Below are 8,882 nucleotides of genomic sequence, written 5' to 3'. Positions count from 1 at the left end.
TGATTCTCTGATCCACCTCTACGCAGACGACACCATTCTGTGAACTTCTGGCCCTTCTTTGGACACTGTGTTAACAAACCTCCAGACGAGTTTCAATGCCATACAACTCTCCTTCCGTGGCCTCCAACTGCTCTTAAATACAAGTAAAACTAAATGCATGCTCTTCAACCAATCGCTGCCCGCACCTGCCCGCCTGTCCAGCATCACTACTCTGGACGGTTCTGACTTAGGTATTTGTAGTTGTCCACATATTCTAGGTGTCTGGTTTGACTGTAAACTCTCCTTCCAGACTCACATTAAGCATCTCCAATCCAAAATGACATCTAGAAGCGGCTTCCTATTTCGCAACGTAGCATCCTTCACTCATGCTGCCAAACATACCCTCGTAAAACTGACTATCCTGCCGATCCTTCAGCGATGTAATTTACAAAATAGCCTCCAACACTCTACTCAGCAAATTGGATGCAGTCTATCACAGTGCCATCTGTTTTTTCACCAAAGCACCATATACTACCCACCATTGCGACCTGTATGCTCTTGTTGGCTGGTCCTCGCTACATATTCGTCGCCAAACCCACTGGCTCCAGGTCATCTATAAGTCTTTGCTTGGTAAAGCTCCACCTTATCTCAGCTCACTGGTCACCATAGCAACACCCACCCGTAGCACGCGCTCCAGCAGGTATATTTCACTGGTCATCCCCAAAGCCGCCTTTCCTTCCAGTTCTCTGCTGCCAATGACTGGAACGAATTGCAAAAATCACTGAAGCTGGAGACTCATATCTCCCTCACTAACTTTAAGCATCAGCTCACAGATCACTGCACCTGTACATAGCCCATCTGTAAATAGCCCATCCAACTACCTCATCCCCATACTGTTATTTATTTATATATTTTTCCTTCTCCTTTTCACCCCAGTATCTCTACTTGCACATTCATCTTCTGCACATCTATCACTTCAGTGTTTAATTGCTAAATAGTAATTATTTCGCCACTATGGCCTATTTATTGCCTTACCTCCCTTATCTTACATCATTTGCACACAATGTATATAGACTTTTTCTATTGTGTTATTGACTGTATGTTTGTTTATTCCATGTGTAACTCTGTGTTGTTGTTTGTGTCGCACTGCTTTGCTTTATCTTTGCCAGGTCGCAGTTGTAAATGAGAACTTGTTCAGCCTACCTGGTTAAATAAAGGTGAAATTAATCAAATAAAATTGTTGTCAAAAACAGTAGGAGAGAAACATATATTGCCTACTGGTGAGTCAACTGGATCAGAAGATGGTAAAGAAGAGGGCATAGATTCGGCCACATCCTTAAAAAATACAATAACTCCAGAGCGGATTACATAAAAAACTACAGTAAATTCCTTTGGAGTTATTGGTACTTTATGAAAACCAAAAATGTGGCATATTTAAATAAAATACCTTTATCATTGTACGGTTGACTCACCAATAGAAGATTGTTTTGGAACCATTTCTCCAAAAACAAGGACTTGCCGTTGTATAAGATATCTCTATTGTTCCAGGTAAAATATCTGTGTGAAGAAACATTGTGCGTATAGATCAAAGACCATGCTAAAAGGGATTGTTAATGGAAATTAGATACATTTGTCAGGATTTTTTCAATAACACAGTAGAAGAAATGTGAGGCCACCTAAATTTGAAAAAAACATACTCCGAGATAAAATTCAATATAGTTGTAGGATTCTTCAGGAATTGCTTAATCCAATTAATCTTGAAAGTTTTATTCAAGTTGGGAAATCAAGAATATTGAGACATGGGCATGAAAAATAAAGTAAAAATCCCCAAATAGTATAAAACTCACCGGAGACCAAATCTGAGTAATCTATGATATCTAGTACCAGTCTCATATTATTTTAGATGTGTCTATGTCATGTTTTGTCATTGATTATCATGTCTTGTCCCTGTGCTTCCCTCTGCTGGTCTTATTAGGTTCTTTCTCTTTCTCTCTCTCTCTCCTCCTCCCTCTCTCCCTCTCCCGCTCTCTCTCTCTCTATCGTTCCGTTCCTGCTCCCAGCTGTTTCTCATTCTCCCTACGACCTCATTTACTCTTTCACACCTGTCCCCTATTTTGCCCTCTGATTAGAGTCCCTATTTCTCCCTCTGTTTTCCGCTTCTGTCCTGGTCGGATTCTTGTTTGATGTTTGCTGTTCCTGTGTCCTTGTTCCGCCCTGTCGTGTTCTTTGCCTTCTTCAGATGCTGCGTGTGAGCAGGTGTCTATGTCAGCTACGGCCAGTGCCTTCCCGAAGCGACCTGCAGTCTGTGGTCGCGTCTCCAGTCGTTCCTCTCTATTGACGAGAGGATTTCAGTTTCCTGTTTTGGATTTACCATTGATTATATCCAGGAGAATCATTATTTGTTTAATACTGGAATAAAGACTCTGTTACTTTTACGTCGCTTTTGGGTCCTCATTCACCAGCATAACAGAAGAATCCGACCCAGAATGGACCCAGCGACTACGGATTCTCGCAACACTGCCGTCGAGATCCAGGGAGCAATGCTCGGCAGACACGAGCAGGAATTGTCTGCTGCTCGCCATGCCGTTGAGACCCTGTCCGCTCAGGTCTCCGATCTCTCAGGACAGTTTCAGAGTCTTCGTCTCGTGCCACCAGCTACTTCCTGGTCTTCCGAGTCTCCGGAACCTAGGGTTAATAACCCACCATGTTACTCTGGGCAGCCCACTGAGTGTCGCTCCTTTCTCACCCAGTGTGATATTGTGTTCTCTCTCCAGCCCAACACATACTCAAGAGAGAGAGCTCGGATCGCTTACGTCATATCACTCCTTACTGGTCGGGCTCGGGAGTGGGGCACAGCTATCTGGGAGGCAAGGGCTGAGTGTTCTAACGTTTATCAGAACTTTAAAGAGGAGATGATACGGGTTTTTGATCGTTCAGTTTTTGGGAAGGAGGCTTCCAGGGTCCTGGCTTCCCTATGTCAAGGTGATCGATCCATAACGGATTACTCTATAGAGTTTCGCACTCTTGCTGCATCCAGTGACTGGAACGAGCCGGCGTTGCTCGCTCGTTTTCTGGAGGGACTCCACGCTGAGGTTAAGGATGAGATTCTCTCCCGGGAGGTTCCTTCCAGCGTGGACTCTTTGATTGCTCTCGCCATCCGCATAGAACGACGGGTAGATCTTCGTCACCGAGCTCGTGGAAGAGAGCTCGCGTTAACGGTGTTTCCCCTCTCCGCATCTCAACCATCTCCTCCCACCGGCTCAGAGACTGAGCCCATGCAGCTGGGAGGTATTCGCATCTCGACTAAGGAGAGGGAACGGAGAATCACCAACCGCCTTTGCCTCTATTGCGGTTCTGCTGGACATTTTGTCATGTCATGTCCAGTAAAAGCCAGAGCTCATCAGTAAGCGGAGGGCTACTGGTGAGCGCTACTACTCAGGTCTCTCCATCAAGATCCTGTACTACCTTGTCGGTCCATCTACGCTGGACCGGTTCGGCTGCTTCCTGCAGTGCCTTGATAGACTCAGGGGCTGAGGGTTGTTTTATGGACGAAGCATGGGCTCGGAAACATGACATTCCTCTCAGACAGTTAGGGAAGCCCACGCCCATGTTCGCCTTAGATGGTAGTCTTCTCCCCAGTATCAGATATGAGACACTACCTTTAACCCTCACTGTATCTGGTAACCACAGTGAGACCATTTCCTTTTTGATTTTTCGTTCACCTTTTACACCTGTTGTTTTGGGTCATCCCTGGCTAGTATGTCATAATCCTTCTATTAATTGGTCTAGTAATTCTATTCTATCCTGGAACGTTTCTTGTCATGTGAAGTGTTTAATGTCTGCTATCCCTCCTGTGTCTTCTGTCCCCTCTACTCAGGAGGAACCTGGTGTTTTGACAGGAGTGCCGGAGGAATATCATGATCTGCGCACGGTCTTCAGTCGGTCCAGAGCCAGCTCCCTTCCTCCTCACCGGTCGTATGATTGTTGTATTGATCTCCTTCCGGGGACCACTCCCCCTCGGGGTAGACTATACTCTCTGTCGGCTCCCGAACGTAAGGCTCTCGAGGATTATCTGTCTGTTTCTCTCGACGCCGGTACCGTGGTGCCTTCTTCCTCTCCCGCCGGAGCGGGATTTTTCTTTGTTAAGAAGAAGGACGGTACTCTGCGCCCCTGCGTGGATTATCGAGGGCTGAATGACATAACGGTTAAGAATCGTTATCCGCTTCCCCTTATGTCGTCAGCCTTCGAGATTTTGCAGGGAGCCAGGTTCTTTACTAAGTTGGACCTTCGTAACGCTTACCATCTCGTACGCATCAGAGAGGGGGACGAGTGGAAGACGGCGTTTAACACTCCGTTAGGGCATTTTGAATACCGGGTTCTGCCGTTCGGTCTCGCTAATGCTCCAGCTGTCTTTCAGGCATTAGTTAATGATGTACTGAGAGACATGCTGAACATTTTTGTTTTCGTTTACCTTGACGATATCCTGATTTTTTCACCGTCACTCGAGATTCATGTTCAGCACGTTCGACGTGTACTCCAGCGCCTTTTAGAGAATTGTCTCTACGTGAAGGCTGAGAAGTGCGCCTTTCATGTCTCCTCTGTCACATTTCTCGGTTCTGTTATTTCCGCTGAAGGCATTCAGATGGATCCCGCTAAGGTCCAGGCTGTCAGCGATTGGCCCGTTCCTAAGTCACGTGTCGAGTTGCAGCGCTTTCTCGGTTTCGCTAATTTCTATCGGCGTTTCATTCGTAATTTCGGTCAAGTGGCTGCCCCTCTCACAGCTCTGACTTCTGTCAAGACTTGCTTTAAGTGGTCCGGTTCCGCCCAGGGAGCTTTTGATCTCCTCAAGAAGCGTTTTACATCCGCCCCTATCCTTGTTACTCCTGACGTCACTAAACAATTCATTGTCGAGGTTGACGCTTCAGAGGTGGGCGTGGGAGCCATTCTGTCTCAGCGCTTCCAGTCTGACGATAAGGTCCATCCTTGCGCTTACTTTTCTCATCGCCTGTCGCCATCGGAACGCAACTATGATGTGGGTAACCGCGAACTGCTCGCCATCCGCTTAGCCATAGGCGAATGGCGACAGTGGTTGGAGGGGGCGACCGTCCCTTTTGTCGTTTGGACTGACCATAAGAACCTTGAGTACATCCGTTCGGCCAAACGACTTAATGCACGTCAAGCTCGTTGGGCGTTGTTTTTCGCTCGTTTCGAGTTCGTGATTTCCTATCGTCCGGGAAATAAGAACACCAAGCCTGATGCCTTATCCCGTCTCTTTAGTTCTTCTGTGGCTTCTACCGACCCCGAGGGGATTCTCCCTGAAGGGCGTGTTGTCGGGTTGACTGTCTGGGGAATTGAGAGACAGGTAAAGCAAGCACTCACTCACACTACGTCGCCGCGCGCTTGTCCTAGTAACCTTCTGTTCGTTCCTGTCTCTACTCGTCTGGCTGTTCTTCAGTGGGCTCACTCTGCCAAGTTAGCTGGCCACCCCGGCGTTCGGGGTACGCTTGCTTCTATTCGCCAGCGGTTTTGGTGGCCTACTCAGGAGCGGAACACGCGCCGTTTCGTGGCTGCTTGTTCGGACTGCGCGCAGACTAAGTCAGGTAACTCTCCTCCTGCCGGTCGTCTCAGACCGCTTCCCATTCCTTCTCGACCATGGTCTCACATCGCCTTAGACTTTATTACCGGTCTGCCTTCGTCTGCGGGGAAGACTGTGATTCTTACGGTTATCGATAGGTTCTCTAAGGCGGCACATTTCATTCCCCTCGCTAAGCTTCCTTCCGCTAAGGAGACGGCACAAATCATCATTGAGAATGTGTTCAGAATTCATGGCCTCCCGTTAGACGCCGTTTCAGACAGAGGTCCGCAATTCACGTCACAGTTTTGGAGGGAGTTCTGTCGTTTGATTGGTGCTTCCGTCAGTCTCTCTTCCGGGTTTCATCCCCAGTCTAACGGTCAAGCAGAAAGGGCCAATCAGTCGATTGGTCGCATATTACGCAGCCTTTCGTTTCGAAACCCTGCGTCTTGGGCAGAACAGCTCCCCTGGGCTGAGTACGCTCACAACTCGCTTCCTTCGTCTGCTACCGGGCTATCCCCGTTTCAGAGTAGTCTTGGCTACCAGCCTCCTCTGTTTTCGTCCCAGCTCGCCGAGTCCAGCGTTCCCTCCGCTCAGGCTTTTGTCCAACGTTGTGAGCGCACCTGGAGGAGGGTCAGGTCTGCACTTTGCCGTTACAGGGCGCAGACTGTGAGAGCCGCCAATAAACGTAGGATTAAGAGTCCTAGGTATTGTCGCGGTCAGAGAGTGTGGCTTTCCACTCGTAACCTTCCCCTTACGACAGCTTCTCGCAAGTTGACTCCGCGGTTCATTGGTCCGTTCCGTGTCTCTCAGGTCGTCAATCCTGTCGCTGTGCGACTGCTTCTTCCGCGACATCTTCGTCGCGTCCACCCTGTCTTCCATGTCTCTTGTGTCAAGCCTTTTCTTCGCGCCCCCGTTCGTCTTCCCTCCCCCCCCCCCGTCCTTGTCGAGGGCGCTCCTATTTACAAGGTACGGAAGATCATGGACATGCGTTCTCGGGGACGTGGTCACCAGTACTTAGTGGATTGGGAGGGTTACGGTCCTGAGGAGAGGAGTTGGGTTCCATCTCGGGACGTGATGGACCGTTCGTTGATTGATGATTTCCTTCGTTGCCGCCAGGGTTCCTCCTCGAGTGCGCCAGGAGGCGCTCGGTGAGTGGGGGGGTACTGTCATGTTTTGTCATTGATTATCATGTCTTGTCCCTGTGCTTCCCTCTGCTGGTCTTATTAGGTTCTTTCTCTTTCTCTCTCTCTCTCCTCCTCCCTCTCTCCCTCTCCCGCTCTCTCTCTCTCTATCGTTCCGTTCCTGCTCCCAGCTGTTTCTCATTCTCCCTACGACCTCATTTACTCTTTCACACCTGTCCCCTATTTTGCCCTCTGATTAGAGTCCCTATTTCTCCCTCTGTTTTCCGCTTCTGTCCTGGTCGGATTCTTGTTTGATGTTTGCTGTTCCTGTGTCCTTGTTCCGCCCTGTCGTGTTCTTTGCCTTCTTCAGATGCTGCGTGTGAGCAGGTGTCTATGTCAGCTACGGCCAGTGCCTTCCCGAAGCGACCTGCAGTCTGTGGTCGCGTCTCCAGTCGTTCCTCTCTATTGACGAGAGGATTTCAGTTTCCTGTTTTGGATTTACCATTGATTATATCCAGGAGAATCATTATTTGTTTAATACTGGAATAAAGACTCTGTTACTTTTACGTCGCTTTTGGGTCCTCATTCACCAGCATAACAGTCTATTTCTCATAAACCCTGACTGGGACTCATCTAAAATGGCATCCAAAAACAGCCTTTAATTGTTTAGCAAGGACAAGTGCTATTATCTTATAATTGTTATTTAAGAGGCCAACTGGATGCCAATTATCAATGAGTAGGAATTAGAGTAATTAAACCTTGCGATACTAGTGTGAGGGAGTACTTCATTGGCTATACTCTCAGAGACTGAGTACACTTAAAATAGAAAGGGAGCCATTTGTTCTGCTCAGGGCCGGTGTTATGGGCAGGTCTTTGGGGGCCTGGCCCGCCCTACCGTACCTCCTTGTCTGTCAAATATAAAATACAGATAATTTATTTGACAGAGATGTGCACTGACAGAAAGACCCATCATTGTCAGATGAAGCATCCGAGCAAGCGAAACAGTGACTCTCTGTCTCAGTATGTGTAGACCATGTATCTGATGCTGTCTGGACATTCTCTTTTTTTGCCAGACCGCAGCAGATATATGTCCCTACATATTGTAAGACAGAAGGGCGCTGTTTCGGTCGATCGGATGTTATTTTTGACTAACGTGCGAAGGAAACATACTTTTTGAAGTGATTACTTTTAGAATCAGATGAAAACATCATGACTGGTTGTATTCATGCCACATTAAAAAGGTAGGCTAATACATTTTTACAGTTAAATTATATGTCGTTACTATAAAACCTACAAAAGATCCTCTAAAGCACTGCTCATGAATTAAAATGTTTTATTACTCTGCCATTTTTAATGTCATGCCCTCCTCCGTCCTTGACTTTTCCCAAATAAGTCTATAATACACACTGTCGTTGTTAGAATCTTAATTTCACAAACATAACAGGTGTTATAGACAGTTTTAGGAGGGCATGTCAGTTTTATATGGTTTTCCCTGTTGCACCTCCTTCTCCGGATAGTTGAAGATGCCATGCTCTGTTGATAATCTCCCCGATAAAAGCCAAGAAAGGAAACCTAAACTATACCAAAACTAATTTCACACATATTATAACGGATTAAATAAATTTAGTAGGCTAAAGTATTATGGGGGAGAATGGGTGAGTTTATGAGTTCATGAGCGAGCAGAGGCGAACGATGCATAATTATGTAATCACCAATTGAGAATGAATAACAGGGCAGGCCATTCTATTGTATTGATCTATTCCAATTACAATCTCAAAATGTTATGTACTCTATCAGTCTACTCTGGCCTATTTGGAGTGAGTGCGTGCGTCATTTACAATGGCAAGAAAACCAAGACGAATGGATGCACTCGTTAGCGTTGCTACAAAATCTGAATGAAAACAACTCAGATGGTGGGGAAGAAATGAATCATGATGACATCTCTGATGAGTATTCTTCTGATTCTGAGCCTCAACCTGAACCTACACCTCCGAGGCACAAGCGCAAAAAAGCCAGAATTGTGAGAACTGAGCAGGTGCCCAAGCCACCACCAAATGAAACGGTGAGACAGGAGAGGGGACAGCACAGTTTGGAATAGAACAAGCCAGAGAGAATTCTACGGGCTAGTGATGGGCATTCCGGCTCTTTTCAGTGTGCCGGCTCGTTCGGCTCAGCTCACCAAAAAGAGCCGGCTCTTAAGCACAATG

Source organism: Salvelinus alpinus, chromosome 18, assembly GCF_045679555.1.
Source record: "Salvelinus alpinus chromosome 18, SLU_Salpinus.1, whole genome shotgun sequence".
Classification (NCBI taxonomy): Eukaryota; Metazoa; Chordata; class Actinopteri; order Salmoniformes; family Salmonidae; genus Salvelinus; species Salvelinus alpinus.
The sequence above is the reverse complement of the archived record's forward strand: the minus strand, read 5'-3'. Positions refer to the sequence as shown.